This window comes from Vulpes vulpes, chromosome 2 (assembly GCF_048418805.1).
Source record: "Vulpes vulpes isolate BD-2025 chromosome 2, VulVul3, whole genome shotgun sequence".
In the NCBI taxonomy this organism is placed as follows: Eukaryota; Metazoa; Chordata; class Mammalia; order Carnivora; family Canidae; genus Vulpes; species Vulpes vulpes.
The window spans coordinates 7689550-7706259 of record NC_132781.1 but is presented as its reverse complement, the minus strand read 5'-3'; the positions used below and the strand labels follow the sequence as shown (position 1 = coordinate 7706259).

General features: G+C 48.5%; 1 protein-coding gene across 4 annotated transcripts in view; it reads right to left on the bottom strand.

The window, feature by feature from the left end:
* The window catches only part of SLC39A11 (solute carrier family 39 member 11), a 410439-nt gene that overhangs the window by 365751 nt on the left and 27978 nt on the right, over nucleotides 1–16710 (bottom strand). The window lies entirely within an intron of this gene.

Here is a 16710-nt window from a genome sequence, read left to right as displayed (position 1 = left end):
AAGTTCTGGATGTTGAATTTCTCTCCTCTCCTCATTTGGTCTCTTTCCAGCCTGGGGCGCATTTTCCTAGTGACAGCTGGTCAGGAAGATGATGTTGAAGTGACGTCTGGGCCATCTGTTTGCCGTCACCCCACCAGGCTCTGTCCCCCTCTTCCTGGGCACTGCCCTCCTCCAGGAGCACCTCTGACCTCTCAGAGCCCTTGAGGGGGTCTTGTCCGCTGTCTACTCTGCTTCCTGAAAACGCTCATCTGGTGCCAGCTCGAGCTGGGGCCCTTGCTTTGAGAGAAGAACATCCTCTCTGTACCTCTGGGATAACCTTGACTCTCTCTCTCTCTCTCTCTCTCTCTGGGCTCCGTCTATTAGGATCAGAAGTGAGCAGAAGCATGGGAAGAGAGCTGTTGGCTCTGATGGCAGCGTAGTCAGCCGGGAGACCCGAAGGCAGGCACTGACCTCTCAGGAGCAGGACGGGGCCTTCTTGTCCCTCGGGGAGAGTCCCCGTGTTGCTTTGAGGATCCGCTGGGCTTCTGCGCCTAAAGCAACATCACTGGAGGAGGTGCGGAGGGGACGAAGCAGAATTTGCATCCTCTCCTCCTGCCCCCAGTCTCTGTGCACTTCACTTTGGAGGGTCTGTAAAGCACTCATTGTGCAAGTTCTGGAAGGACTCTGAAACGTAGGAATATAAATCCAACTTTAAAATATGGCTTTGGGATCCCTGGGTGGCTGGGTGGCTCAGAGGTTTAGTGCCTGCCTTGGGCCCAGGGCCTGATCCTGGAAACCTGGGATCGAGTCCCGCATCAGGCTCCCTGCATGGAGCCTGTTCCTCCCTCTGCCTGCGTTTCTGCCTCTCTCTCTCTCTCTCTCATGAATAAGTAAATAAAATCTTTAAAAATAAATAAATAAAATAAAATATGGCTTTGCAGACAATGGCGAGAAAGCAATAGGGCCAGGAGTCTGCCTTTCATTCTGTAATCCCTACCGGCCCCGGCCAGCTTCCTGCCTCCCCACACTTCATAATTCACCAGCAGTGGCCTAACACCCAAACCCTTGAGATGGGAAACTTTTCGACAGCCGCTGTGATCACTCCCGGGATAACTTTGAAGAATGTTCCGTCAAAGGGAGCAATTTGCTGGGAAGAGCAGCCCTCATACTTCTGTCCTGGCAGGTTTTTATTACAAACTACATTTGCATGGAAACAGGATTCGGTTCCGAAGCAGCTCGTGTTTATTACCCCCAAATAAAACCATAACTCTCTCCAGTCACTGTGATCTGGTGACTCTTGGCAACGTGAGACACGAAGACTGCAGGGGGTGAGGGCCAGCCTCTGTGCTTTCAACAAGAGATTGGACACAGCCTGTCTACAGACTTCAAGAGGACATCTGTGCCCTAAAAAGAGAGAGAGAGAGAGAGAGGGAAACCCCTTGCAGAGATCCTTAATTCTCAATTAGCAGAGGGAATATTTGGGTCTTAGACCTATGACAAAATTTTAAGTATTAGTGGAGGAGATGTCCTCTCTCCTCCTCCTTAGTCCATGGGCCCCGAGGAGGAGGACAGGAGAAGGGAAGATGGTGTATTAGGTGCTGTCGGCAAAGCACTTGGCATTATCAGCTTGCAACGCGTCCCCCAAAGACAGTGATTCCTGGGGAAGGAGCGAACAAGCGGGGGAGCAGGCTGCCGGCGGGTGGCACAGATGGGTCTGAATTCTGGAGAAGCGAGTGGGGTGCTGAGGAGAGTGGGGAGGCTGGGGAAACCGAGCTGCTGGAGGCGCTTGGAAGAAGAGGGTGTGTTTCTGTGAAGCCACACCACGTACAGAAAAGACTGGAAGGCCACACGCGGCATTTCTGCAGAGGCTGGGTCTGGATAAGAGGATAGCTAGGGGTTTTTTTTTTTGTTTTTTTTTTTTTTCTGCTTGAGTTTTTTTTACTCTGCTTTTCTGCATTTTCATTGAACACACAATTCTTTTATATTTAAAAAATAATAGTAATTTGATTTTTTTTTTTTTTTCCAAGAAGATATGTGCTCCTGTGAGGAAACAGGGAAGTGAGTATGAGCAGGAGGCGGGGCTAGGAAGGAGGGCAAGTAAGGGCTCCTTCGAACATATATATATAGGACTGGTTTTTCCCACCACCTCTCCCAACCCACTCCACCCCCAAAAAATGGCCCAAAGCTTCATTCCCACCTGGAATGGTACTAGGGACTCAATGTTGTGTGTCCCTCAAATCTACATTGAACTCCTAACCGCCAGCATGATGGTATTAGGAGGTAGGGTGTTTGGGAGGTGATTGGGAATGGGACCAGTGCCCTTATAAGAAGACACACAAGGGACGCTTGGGTGACTCCGTGGTTTGGTGCCTGCCTTTGAACCAGGGCATGATCCCAAGGTCCTGAGATTGAGTCCTGCATCGGGCTCCCTGCGTGGAGCTTGCTTCTCCCTCTGCCTGTGTCTCTGCCTCTCTCTCTCTCTGTGTGTGTGTCTCTCCTGAATAAATAAATAAAATATTTTTTAAAAGAATAAGAAGACACACAAGAAAGATGGGCTCTCTCTCTCTCTCTCTCTCATTCCCTCTTTCTGACGACACGGCAAGAAGGCCGCTGTCTGTATGGAGCCTGAAGAGTCCTCACCAGACACCAAACCTACCAACACATTGATCTTTGACTTTCCAGCCTCCAGAGCTGTGAGACAATAAATGTCTGTTGTTTAAGTGACCCCCCCCCCCCGCCACACACACACACACACACACACACGCTGTGGTGCTTTCTTACAACTCAGACAGGTGGCAAGCTATGGAAGCAGGACTGGGTGGAAAGGCGGCTTGCACCTCACCCACAGATGGGAACCGATGCAAGCATGGCTCCCCCACCCAGTGCCCACTGCTTACTAGAGACCAGGAACTGGCCGACCTCAGAGAAATCACTTGGGGAGATGATTTAAATGCAGATTCTTGGGCCCCTCCCCATCCACTCAGTTAGGTCTGGGCCAGCGTCCTAGGCCGTTCTCGCACACACTGATGTTTGAGGACTAGCAGATGGACAAAGACCCAAGAAACAGCCTGTTGAGAAGGACCCAGGAGCAACCCTTGCTCCGCACACAGAAGGAGAGCATTTCTGTCCTGACAGGTCAGAGAGGCTTCTCGGAGGACTGGTGTGGGTGCTTCAGGGACAGCCCGGCCTGGTTCTGTCACTTACTAACCACTAAATTCGTCGGTAGATCTTCTCAGACATTTTTAATCTACAGATTCCCCCTCCATCTTGCTCTTGTATTCCTTGTAGGATATTTGTTGAAACAGATTGTTTGTCCTGTAAGATAGATGAGCTTTCTTGGGCACAGTCTGACGGTGTTTCTCCCTTCCCCCAAGCCCTTTCCTGATGTCCCGTGAACACGGTCTAGAACTTCAGTGAGCATCAGAAGCACCCGGGAATCTTGCTACAATCCAGGTTCTCCAGCCTTCTCTCCAGAGATTCCGGTTCCAAAGGTATGTGCAAAGGGCCTGGAATCAACATCCTCAGGAAGCCCCCTGGTTAAGTCTGAAGCAGGTGGCCCACAGACCACACGCACGAGAGACTCTGACTCTCCCCAGGTAACGTGCCCTTGGATACCCATATCAGCTTCCTAGGGCTGCCATTCACAAGTACCACAAACTGGTGGCTTAAAGCCAAAGAAATGTATTTTCTCGTGGTTCTGGAGGCTGTAAGTCTGAAATTAAGGTGCTGGCAGGAACATGATCCCTCCAAAGGCCCTAGGGAACGATCCTTCCTTGTCTCTTCCAGCTCCTGGTGTGGCCCGCTATCTTGGCGTTCCTTGGCTTGTAAGATGCATCACCCCAATCTCTGCCTCCACCGTCTCCCTTCTCCCTGTATGTCTGTGTCTCTTCTCATAAGGACACAGGTCATACTGAATTTAGGACTCACCCTGAGGACCTCATCTTCACATGTGAGAGACTGAATAGGCAAATAGACAATGGCCAGACCATATATAAAAAGAGGACTCTGACCCACAATCTACAGTCAGTCCAAGGAGCCAATCCACTATATGATAGTACCTAAGACCCTTTAAGCCTTCCAAACCTGACCTTAGCCCTGCCTGCCTTTCCTCTCCCATACTCTATGTCCCTTCTACACCAAACGACATTCTGTCTCCCCAAAGGACACCCACTCTACTGCCCGAACATTTAGCACATTACATGGAAACCATCTGTATATCTCCTCCACCAGATGCGGTACACTGCTCAGTGGGAGTAGCATCTCATCTGCCTTTACGTCCAGTGTGCCACATGTGGTGCATAATATGTACAGGTGCTTAATAAATATTTATGGTTAAACTGCATGGCCAAGGGGCATGTGCTTCCCCCATTTGTCCACTTGGAAAATTCTCATGCTTTCAGACCCCGCTCCAGGGTAGGCACCACAGTCACCTGGTACAGGCTTCCCGACTCCCACCCCACTCCAGAGGTGAGATTCCCCCAGCATCTTGCACACTTGTCTGTTGACATGAGTCTGCCCCACTAGACGGCTCCCTAATGTGTTTTTCATTTCCTTATCTCCAGTAAGAAATACAGTGTCTGGGACTCAGAAAATACTCCAAAAAACGTTATACGGATGATTCTTGGACAAAAAGAAAAATAAACCTCTCTCATATTCTTTCTGCTTCTTCCGTATGCACCCTGCATCCACACTCACACCCACATACCTCTAATGCCTGCAGTCACTTCTGTATGTATGAGCTTCTCCAAACACAATGCAAGAGAAGTCCCATTTACTATTTGGATCCATCCTTCCTCCCATCTCTTCAGTCTCCCTCTCCCTCTCTCTCCTGTTACATCTAATAACATTTAACACCTTTTAAAAACAACAACAACATTTGTTTCAGCCAGATGCTTTCCTCTTCCCAACTAAGGTGCTGAAATAACTGAATGCACCTGCCATCTCTACCACCTTTCCATCCATGTCTCCTCCCTCCTCAACAAGCTGTCATCTGCCTTCTGCCCACACCACCTCCAAAGGCACCAATGACTTCCTGGGGTTCAATCCAACATTCATCTTTCAATTCTCCTCTTCGTAACTGTACTTCCTTAGCCCTCCCTACCTGGGAGATTCTCTCTTCTTGCCATCCAAGACAATGATCAGGCTCATTTCCTGCTTTTCTCTCTCTTCATTCCTGCCCTCTCTCTCTCCCTCCCTCCATTCCTCCTTCCCTCCCTTTCTCCTGAAGGACTTGTCTCTTAAACATTGGCATTCCCCATTCTCTTCTCTTCTCATCCCTATATTCTCTCTGGTTGACCTCATTTACTCCACCACTTCTGACTATCACCTTAGAGATTAACTCTCAAATTAAATATCTAGCTCAGTTTCTTTCTCCCAAGGTATCTAGACTCACAGATCAAACTATTCACTGTGCACTTCCTCCAGGTGTCCCACAGGCATCTCAAACTGAATACAACCAAAGTGGAACTCACTTTCATCATCCCCACTGTGCTCTCCTCCTCTCTTCCTCTTAGAGTAGCTAATACCACCACCATCTGAAACCAGAAACCTGGGATCCTCATCTCCCCACTGCACCCCCACCTCTGCTCCCTCATTCCCTAAACCCCATAAGTCTCTACCTCTCTAAAGTCTTCCCTCTTAACTCTCTCCTCTGTAGCCCTGGTTTCACATCATTCCCTATAGTTCAAGCCCTCAACAGCTCTGTCCTGAATCCCCCCAATAGACTTTTCTGGTACCCTCTCCCCCAACTAGTGTCATCAACCTTTGATCCACTCTTCCATACCCAGCCCAATTGTCTCCATGAAAGGAGAAAATGATGACATTACACTCCTCATAGAATCCCCAACAACCCCCATTTCCTTCAGCATAAAATGCAAACTCCTAAGCATGACATGCATAGCATAGGCACCATTGCCTCTGTGAAAACGACATCATGCCAGTGTTTGTGTCTTATTTAGACAGGACCTGACACATAGCACATGCTCAAAAGTATTGGTTGAATGAATAGATGGGCAGATGAGGATCAGAGAGTCAGGAGAAAGGAAACAGGAAAAGGTAGCTAGCTTGAAGGACAGTTCAAGGAAAAGAATTCAAGAAGTAGGCAGTGGTCAATTATACCCTTTGGCCCTGAAGACCAGTTGACAACTGCCTGCCATGTGGAGGCAGAAAAAAATGTAACTAGAAAAAGAATGTAACTAGAAAAAAGTTATATTTTCTCAAATCTGAGGGAGCCGCCCCACTTTGCTAGTCATAGTCCCAATCAACGCCAGCAAAGGATATGTCCATCAGAAGCTAAGTCAGTCCAGAGGGAAAAATCACCATGGACACCAAAATAGTTCCTCTCCAGGCTGGAGGCTTTATTGGCCACCATCCCTACTACTACCAGATGAATGAATGCAGAATGGAGTGGGCAGCAAGTCATCCCAATGCCTGAGGACCAAGCAGTGAGTTGATCCATGATCAGTAACATTCAGTGAACCACATAGATAACCAAGTCTGAAGCTAACCAAGTCACTGATACTTAGCTGGTTTAAAAAAAAAAAAAATCAAACAAGCAAAAACGAAAAACATTCACATAGATAAACAAAATAAAACCAAACAAGCAAATGAACAAAACTCTAGTGCAAACTACCGGTAAAGGCATCTGGTCAAATATGGCAGATTAAACACATGCAGTTTTCCCCTTCCTTTCTGGATTGCTCTAAAGTGACGGTAAAGAAATTTTAAAAAGCAAACGTTTGTAAAGAGAAACACAGCAGAAATGACAATACACAAGAAAATACAAAAAAAAAAAAAAAAAGGAAGTTGGAAAGGGACCAGGGAGGTAACTGACTCTCTAGGATAGAGAAAATGAACTGTGACCTTGAATGGGTAAAGCTGACCAGGAAGAAAGCCAATTCAAGCTGTCGATATCCAGAAAGGCCAGGAAATGGAGGATCCAGGCAGAGTTAGAAAGAGAATGGTTGAATGACTTTATAAGAAGTGTTTAGACATCACAAAAAAAAAAAAAAAAAACACATTTCGTTGTAGCTATGTATGTGATGGATGTTAGCTCAACTTATGGTGGTGGTGATTTTGCAATATCTCCAGACAGTGAATCATCATATTGTACACCTGAAACTAATGCAATGTTATGTCAATTACAGCTCAATTTTTTTAAAAAGTGCTCGGAACCTTTGGTCCTTTCCCCATGACTCTACAGCTTCCTCTATCCCAGTTTAAAAAAAAAAAAAAATGATGACATTTACTCTGGGAAGTGGCTGAAAGAGCCAGGCTCTGGATTTGGGGATGCAGGCCCCACGGAAAGGTCAGGATTGTGGTACAATATACTGCCAACAGGGAAACTAAACGAATGTCTGAATGCTTAGTGAAATCCTCAACCATCTTCTCCTGCATGGCTCTAAGACCTTGGTAGCCAGGCTTATAAAGCCCTTAAGATCCAGCTTGAGATCTTTCCAGAAAGCTGACAGGCTAACAAACAATCTACAGATTAGGTGTGTTCCTCAGCCAGGTGACCTTGTCTCCTCCACCCGAGAATTCTAAGGAAATCCACCACTTGACAGCCCTGTGCACAAAGCGCCTTCAACAGGCATTTTAATGTTTCACTCAAAATATAAAACAGAAAGCCCTGAAACACAGATAATAACAAGTAAGGAAAAGCATGTGAGTGAAACAAATAAGCTAGAAGTAGAAAAAAAACTAAAAATAAATAAAATCCTCAGAAACTTGAGGGCAAAATATTGCACCCATGAACCTATGAAAGAGAGCATGTTTAGAGAACAGGACCAGTTCCTAGAAATTAAAAATATAATAGTTGAAATAAAAGATTCAGCAGGAGGGTTAGAAGATAAAAGATCAGTCAGAAAACGAAAACAGCAAGGGATGGGAAATAGAGAAATACCAAGGGAATTGGAGAAATAGTCTATCTGTAAAATAGAAGCTCCAGAAAGGGAGACCAGTGACAACAGAAGTGGAATATTTTCCCAAACAATGAATGTAACAGCATTTTTCAAAAACAAGGAGCATGAGCTTTCAGATTAAAGAGGCCCGCTGAATTGAGGCCAGACCCAACAAATGGAAAGAACAGACGTGGTTTACACCAAAGCATAACCTCATGAGATGTCAGAACACCTGTAATGAAGAGACGATACAAACCAGATTTGGGGAAAAGCTGGGCACATCAGCATCCACCCTGGAAGCCAGGACACAGTATGTGACTGCCTTCAAAATTCTAAGAGAAGGGGACTTCCAACCGTAGAACAGAATTCTACACACAGTCAGATCATCCATTGAAAGTGAGGGCAAAATTAGGACGTTTTTAGATAATCAGCGTATCCAAAAAATTTGCCACTGTCCTATCTACTGCCACAAAACAAATCACCCAAATTTTAGTGGCTCAGAATGACACACATTTATTGTCACATACTTTCTGCAAGTCAAGAATTTGAGAGTGGCTTAGTACTGAATGGGTGGTACTGGGGGCGGGGGGGGGGGGTTCCCATGAGGGGGCATTGAAGGTATCAGGGAAGCCACGGTCATCTGAGGCTTGACTGGAGCTGGAAGGTACACATCCAAGCTCACTCATCACAAAGGACAGCTCGTGACACGGTAACTGGGTTTCCTCAGAAAGAACGAGCAGAGGAAGAGGAAGAAAAGAGGAAGGAGGAGGAGTGGAGAGGAATGAAGGAGAGGAGGGGAAGGCAAGCCAGTCATCAAGACAGAAGCCACAGTGTCTTGTACCCCACCCCCCAACCTCTGGAGTAGCATGTCGTCACTTTTGTCATAGTCTGTTGGTCACAGAGACCAATCGTAGTACAACGTGGGAGGGGACCAGGAGATGTGGATTCTTGGGGGTTGTCTTAGAGGGTGGATACCACATGCTTTTTCTCAAGAAGCTCCTAGAGGATGGGGACCCCTGGGTGGCTCAGCGGTTGGGCATCTGCCTTTGGCTCAGGGCATGATCCTGGAGTTCTGGGATCGAGTCCCACGTCAGGCTCCCTGCATGGAGCCTGCTTCTCCCTCTGCCTGTGTCCCTGCCTCTCTCTTTCTGTGTCTCTCATGAATAAATAAATAAATAAATAAATAAATAAATAAATAAATAAAATCTTTGAAAAAAGAAAAAAAAAAAAAAAAAGAAGCAGCAGCTCCTGGAGGAGCTGCTCCAGTATAACAAAGATGCAATCCAGACACAGAGTGAGCAAGAGGGAACAAAGAACTAACGCTGGAAAGCAAGAAGGAAGAGCCTCAGGATGATGGGGAAGAGAAGTCCCCACATGTGAACCACGCGGTCGATGTGGAGGACAATTGGTCCAGACAGAGCAGAAGGACCAAGAGATCCAGGAAGGATGCCTCCAAGCCAAAAATGAAACCAACAGGCTGGATACGTTGAGAGAAGACTTCCGCTTCTGCCAGAATCTGAGGATGAGTTACGGACAGTAACATGGAAAATTAAGCGCGTTTTTTTTTCTTTTCATCTTTTTTTTTTTTTTCAAGAGGTAATCATTAACTCCAAGGAAAACACAGGCTCTACAAGACAGAAGAGACCAGCAGAGAATAGTGCTTGGATCAGCTTTAAGTAATATTTACATAGTTATAACCATGCAAACACTGGCCACTGATTTGACCAAAAGGATGGTAACTATACCAAGAGGAGCGTGGGGAGGGAAATTCATTGTATAAGTGGTTGGGTTGGGGGTCTTTCCTCGTAGGAGGCCAAAAAAATCTAAAACAGAGAAATCAAGAAATAGAAGTGTGAATGTGTCATTTATAAACATGGAGGTAAATAACTAGAAAAAAAAAAAAAGATTGATTGACAGTGTTCGCCCTTAGGCAGTGTATCAGAAATGGAAAAGGATGGAGCAGCGATCTGCTATTCCATTCTAGAAGCTTCCTCCCACTATTTGACTTGATGACCACGTACATATAGAACTTGATAAAAATTAAATTTATTTTTTTTAAAGATTTTATTTATTTATTCATGAGAGACACAGAGAGAGAGAGAGGCAGAGACACAGGCAGAGGGAGAAGCAGGCTCCATGCAGGGAGCCCGACGTGGGACTTGATCCCGGGACTCCAGGGTCACGCCCCGAGCTAAAGGCAGACGCTCAACCGCTGAGCCACCCAGGGATCCCCGATAAAAATTAAATTTAAAATAAAAAGATTTTACTGGCCGAACAAACCCTTCTATCAGCTGGAACTAAGGATCAGCATATTTTGTCAGCGTCTCTTTTCCTCTCTGGACCTCAAATTATAGGCAATGATATCATTTTGGAAGAAATTACCCAGGATGAGTAACTCCAGCCCACTAGGCAGCCTCTGCTACTCAGGGCTGCGGCGCTGCCCTCCTACCCCACTGAAGAAATGCATCAGATGCTCGTTAAGTCATGCACCACTAATTGCTTTTTGATGGACTGCCAGCTTCGTGGCAACACGCCAAGAACGGAGACAAAGACGGTTTTTGAGATGACAACCCTTTTAGCCCCTCTCCTGTGTGGGATATAAGAAACCATGAAAAAAATATCTGATTTCCAAAAGGCCCACAGAGGCGCCTCACATGCAATTATTGCCCTGCATGCTTTCTGAGCGCTTGCTAAGGAGTTAGGGCCTTAGGTGGGGGCTTCTGAGGTCCCTGAGCATAGAGGACACAGTCAGAAGTCCCATCACAGAGCTGGGAAAACCCTCTTTCTCCCCTTTCCTCTGACCAGCTCTCTTGTTTATTGGATGGATGGACGGACGGATGAACAAGTGAATGAAGGTGTGTATCTGTGTAGGACGTTCTCGGACAGATACGATCTTCAGGAGCACGATCACATTACCAGCGCCTTTTCATATTATGGGTTTGTTTCTTTTGCCAACCACATCAGAGCCGAACACCAAAGTGAGTATTGGCTATTCCTGAACAGTCTGACAATCTGACAGCCCTGAGAGGTGCCCCTCTTGGAAAACTAGATAACGCACTCAGTATCACCACTGCCAAGTCATTTTTGGAACTCTTCTTTGGAAATTCACTTTGGAGCTCAAAGCACAACGTTTAGAATAGACTCGCTGATGCCAAATCATCATTTATTTATTTATTTATTTTTTTAGGGATGACCTGATATTTGCAACCAGCCCTATTTTGATAAGTAACTTAAAATTTGTGTACATCGTGTATACATAGAAGAGTTGTATGGGGGGGAAAAAATCCTGAAGTTCTGTTTAAGTGAATTCATTATGGAAAGAACCCTAAAGTGAGTCCTTCTGTAGCATCCTGAGGTGAGCCCAAATCCTATGTCCCCTGTCATCAGCTGGGTCTGGCTGGGCTCGGGCTCTCCCGCCCCATGTGCTTGCCCAACTCTACCAGCGGCGAAGACACCTCCTGAACTCTGACTCCAGTTACTCAAAAGGGTTCCATGTTCCAGCAGGCTAGAAACAAAACCCAGGAACTGTCACGCTTCACAACTTCTAATAAAAGGGTCTTGCCAGGGAAAAAGATTGAGTGTCTGAAGTGGCACTGAGAAATTAGTTTTTGGCGGCAGCCACAGGGACAATCTGTCAGAGGAGAGATCTGGCTGCAGAAGGAGAGTGGGGTGGAAGAGGGAAGGGGGGGGAGGGAGAGAGAGGGGGGCAGAAGCAGCCTCTGGGGGCTGTGGGAGCGAAGGGGGGTGGTACACACGATGTCGTGTGGGGACATGGGAACCCCCGGTCCCCCTCTCCAGTCCAGCCATCTGCTCTGCTCTGATGGGCAGACAGGCACCACGACGCTTGGGACTGGCAGCCGGTGGGATCAGCAAACACAACCAACAGGCCGGCTCCCCCACACAGGGGAGAAGCCCTCGGTCAACTCTCAACTTCTGGAAAGTGGCCAAGTCTCATCACTGGGGCCTCACCTGGCTCAGCACAACCCCTCGCGCCCTTGCAGCTGAGACCCCTGTCAATGCCCATGGGTCATTATGGAGACACTGCCTGCGGAAAGGAAGGAAAATCTGCCTTTTTTGCCTTGCAGAAACTTTTGTGTCGCTCAGTGACAGCCTCATCTGGGGCTCCCGCACGCAGCCCAAGAACAGGCACTGAGCTCCCGAGACAGCTCTTCAAGATCCTTTCCCAAACCCATTTGGCTTTAATTCCCCGTGCACAGCCTGCCTTGGCCCTCACTGCCTCCTCCTCCCGAAAGCCCACCCAAGGCTGCAAGAAGCTGTGGCCACCCCACAGGCTGCATCCCATCCCCGGATTGGAGACGGTGGGGGGGGATGGGAGGAGTGGGGCAGGTGGGAGGGCAAAGAAAAGTGGGGGGGTGGGCTTTGGGGCCCCATCCTGCAAGGCCTGGTGCCTGCGGGCTGCCAAGACCAGATGGGGAGGTGACTTCTGTGCGCTCACCCCACCCTGAGGCCAGCAGAGGAACTGCAGCCTTTCTGGAAACGATGTAACTCTATTAACTGCACTTACTGGATTAACTCCCGCAGTGGTTCTTGCTTCTTAGGGAACAGGGGTCCTTGGGCAGCAGAAATCCCTGAGCTTAGGAGAGGGAGCTAGGGCTCTGCCATCAGAGACACTAGCAGCGAAGACTCCTCTGCCAACATCAGGCCAGTGTCTCCACTCGGAGAGCCTCTCCTGTGGACCGGAGCCCCACCCCCCCAAAATCCTTTTCAAATGCAAATACTCTATGTCCCATGCAGGATGAACTATCATTTTAGCCACAAGAGCAAGGAGGAAAGGACAAAAGAGAATGTCCGGGGCTGGGGCTGGCGAGAGTGACCCGTGGAGAAAGGACCCAACGGGATTCTCCAGCAAGGTCCCTGGGGGCTCACAGGTGCACAGACCCCGGGAAAGAACATGCCAGAAAGAACAGTGTGATTCAGTGCAGTGATTCTAGCACCGTGGCCAGGATGAAATCTGGCTCCGATCTCCCCTGCTCTTAAGAAAAACGAAACCACTGAGACCCAGTGGCTGGTTCTGGCCCATTTATGAAATTGCTGCCCGCCTCTCATAGCTGCGAAATGCCCATCACTACAAGAGATGGTGCGTCTGCAAATGGACGTTTGCCAAAGGGAACTGAGGTGCTGCCCCCCCATCTCACTCCAATATCTCCTCTGAGATGAGGGCATTTGCCACCCAATAGGGCTTTTCCTTATGAGAGGGACAGCTGCGGTCCCATCTGCCAGTAGGGCAGAGGCTCCCAGGCCCCAGCCTGCACAGGCCCTGCCCAGCGCTCCCTCTAGACACATAACAGGGATCCTGGGCTTGTGGGGTGGGCTGTGAGTCCACAGTGGCCCTGGAATAAAGAGACTGAGTGGGGTGTTGTCTGACCCAGGACAGACTTTCCACGCCCCACCCCTGATCATCCAAAGTTCTTCTAACCTGTGAAATGAGAAGGTTGTACTATCCACAGATAGTCCTCAGCTCTAGCTGACATTAAAATCACCTAGGGAACCTTGAAAAATGATCTGGACCCCTTCCCAGCTCCATTAAATCAGATGAAGCCAGGGTGTCTTTAGTTTTTAAGACTCCCCGGGTGACTCTGGTGTGCAGCCGGGTTGTGAAGCCCTGAACTAGGTGTTCCCTGAGGCCACCGGGCTTCTGTGAGTCAATAAATCCAACCCTAAAGGCAGCTCCTCTTTGCAGGGAAAGACCTGCCCAGGGAGCAGCCTGATGGGGCAGTTCAGCATGGAGAGGCACGTCATGCAGCAGGAGAGGGCCGGATACGTGTTGGCAGCTGGCTGTGTCTGGAAGGGGGAGGAAGAAGGGGTTCTGGGAGGGCTGGATGCTTGTCAGGGCCTCAGAGAACTCGGATGCAGTCCAGAACTCACCAACACCCATCGTGAGGTTCAGGGGCACACTGAAGGGACAAAGAGCTTAAAACAAGGCTATTCATGGGGGGAGAAGAAATCCCTCTCTCACCTTAGCCTCTGAGGGTGATTACAGATGGGAAGGAGCCCCTTCTCCAACATGTGTGGCTCTGCGTAATCATGCCTCAGCACTGCTACCTGGGGGCCGGGGGGCAGATGGTTAAGCTCTGTCCCTCGGGAGCTGTGTGGCCTCGGGCACGTTGCTTAACCTCTCCGGACCTCGGATGCTCTGTTCACCAACGGGGATAGTAATAATGGCGATGTGCTTCATAGGGTTTCAGTGAGGATAAATGAGTAAGTACAAGGTGTCAAAGTACAGTGCCTGGCACACAGTGAACACTGAGTTAGTGTTAAAAACTATTCCCACGGCAAGTTCTCACGGCTGCATTACTCAAGGAAACACTGAGTTTAAGACAAATAGCCTCCTTCACTGCAAAGCTTCCCAAAATAACAGTGTTAATAATGATGATGATGTTAGGTACCTCAAAAGCTGAGAGGATTAAATGAGATAAAGAATGTACGAGACCCTCAGCCCCCCCATGCACATAATGAGTACTTAAGAAATGTTCCCTATGAGTGTTATTAATAAGCATGGTGGGTCTTTAAGAGAAGGAGAAGCATTTTCCAGACTTGTGCTCTCTTTTTCCTACAGAGGATTGAACAGAATCAGTGCTCTAGGAAACATTCTGGAAAAAAAAAAAAAATCACAGAGCAGGGTGGCCACATGTCTTCCAACCCTGTTGCCAAGGGACTGGAAAAGAGGAGGCTGGGCAGGGCAAGAGCAGCAGGGATAACGGCCTGATGGGAAGGGAAGGGCTGGGGAACCGTCTCCTCCAGCTCCCACACGCCCTGCAGGGTGGCGTGCCTGTGGAAGGGGTGTGGGTCTGTGACCCAGAAGAGCTAATTTGCATCTTGGCTTGGCCACTGTCTAGCAGGGTGAGCCCGGACAAGTCACTGAGCCTCTCGGGGCCCAGTGTCTTCCCCTGTATACTGATGGGAGGTGGGCTAGAAACTTGAGAATTTCTAAACTCCCTTCTGGGTCCAGGATTCTGTTTGGGTACATTTCTGTCAAAACAGGAGAGATGGAGGGAAAAAGAATGTCTAAGTCGTGGTCGCTTCTAACCACGATCCCTGATTCTACGCTTATTTGCAGTGTTTTCCACCCAGGTTCTAACACCTGCTCACTCACTCAGGTGCTGTATTCCGTGTGGATTGAGGATGTTAATAAAGAAAAAGGGTGACGTGTCAAGCCAGGCCATACCCATCAAGGGGTGGGGGAGAGAGAAATGAAGACTGGTCCTCAAGCTAACCCCTTCCGTATCTGTACCCCTAAACGCACTCTACCAAATGGCCAGATTTTTTTTTTTTTTTGAAGAAACCTGGTGACCACCTTCTGTATCTTCCACAAACTAAATGTCAGGACCATGATGTTGGAAGGGACTTTCTGTGCCGCCAGGTAGAAGTTGCCATCTCAGAGACAGGATGCGGAAGCTGTCATTTCAGTTTTGGGGGAAAAATGCAGTTGCTTAGGGGGGACAAGGGACAGAAACAGCTGAAAACAGGAGGGTCTCTCCTGGGAGTCGGGATAATAGGATCATCACGCCCAGGACCTCCTCCTCCTCCTCCTCTGCACATCGGTGTGTGCCACACAACAGGAGCGTTGATCCCTCTACATCGGTGGAAATGGCAAGCTGCATCCTCGGGCATTCCCACGGAGATAATAAAAACCATACCGTATGCTTGGATTGGCATCCACCACTCCCAGCGAGGTCCAAGTCTTGTCTCAGGGATCCCACCTCCCCTTCAGGCTTCATAGCGAGACAAATCCGTCCACTAAAATGATTGCAGAGGGACAATCCTCCGCCCCCACCACCACCATTTAACTTACTAAAGCCACTAAGAGGCATAAGTGACCTACTTGGGTCATATTCATATGCCATAAACTTCTCACCCGAACAGCAAACGGAGTAGCATCTCCCCAACTACAGGCTGAGCACCCGGCTGACCCTTTGTCCTGCTTCTGTTCTTATTTCCTGTTGTCTATTGTCTCTCTGATAAGTGCTGACAGAGGGAAGGCTATTATTTAATTGCTTTAAAGATATCAAACAAGCCAGTGCCAGGGTTATCTCCTCCCTACCGCCTCTATTTTTCTGGCTCAAGGTTGGGTTACTTAGTTACTAACCGAGCGTGGCAGAGAAGTAGAGGCAGCCCCAGGTGTGGCAGGGCAGACTTCATCCAGCAAGTGTGTGTGTGGGGCGGGGGGGGGGGGGGGGGGGGGGTGGAGAGTCAAAAGAATAGCCATGAGGAGTCAAACAGGGAACCAGAGCCTCCAGGGTGGCTGCTGAGTACAGGTGGCAGCAAAGCCAAACAGGTCTTTCGAGGCATTCAAAGCAGGGAGGGGGAGGCGTACATTATCTAGACAAAATCAACAATCATTCTTGATTACACGTTTTCTGCTGTCAAGGTCAATGCTATTCAGTCCCCATTCACTGGGCCCTGCAGAAGAGACAGGTGCGCCTGAAGTGGATCGGGCCAGTATTTTTTCCAGGACCCAACCTGACTTAGGCAAGAGAGAGGAGACGTCACAAGAAAAGGACAGGAAGGGGCATTTCACTGCATTCCATCTCTGAGATAAAGAACATTGTTGGAGGAGGTGGGTCACCGAGAGGAGGTTACTACCGTCGGGTTGACCTGCAAGGTGGCCTCTGGCGACTGAAGGCCCCTGACCTTCCTCCGCTGTCCTTGGAATGTACGCTCCACCCATTGTTCCCATACTAGGAGCCACTTCAAGGATGCAGCCTTGAGAGAATAATGTATTACTGAGCCCATCTGGCCTTTAAAGCCTCTGTAGAAACTTTTAAGATTTTGGCCATGGGTGCAGAGACGTCCTCGTCTTGCAGTGCCTAAG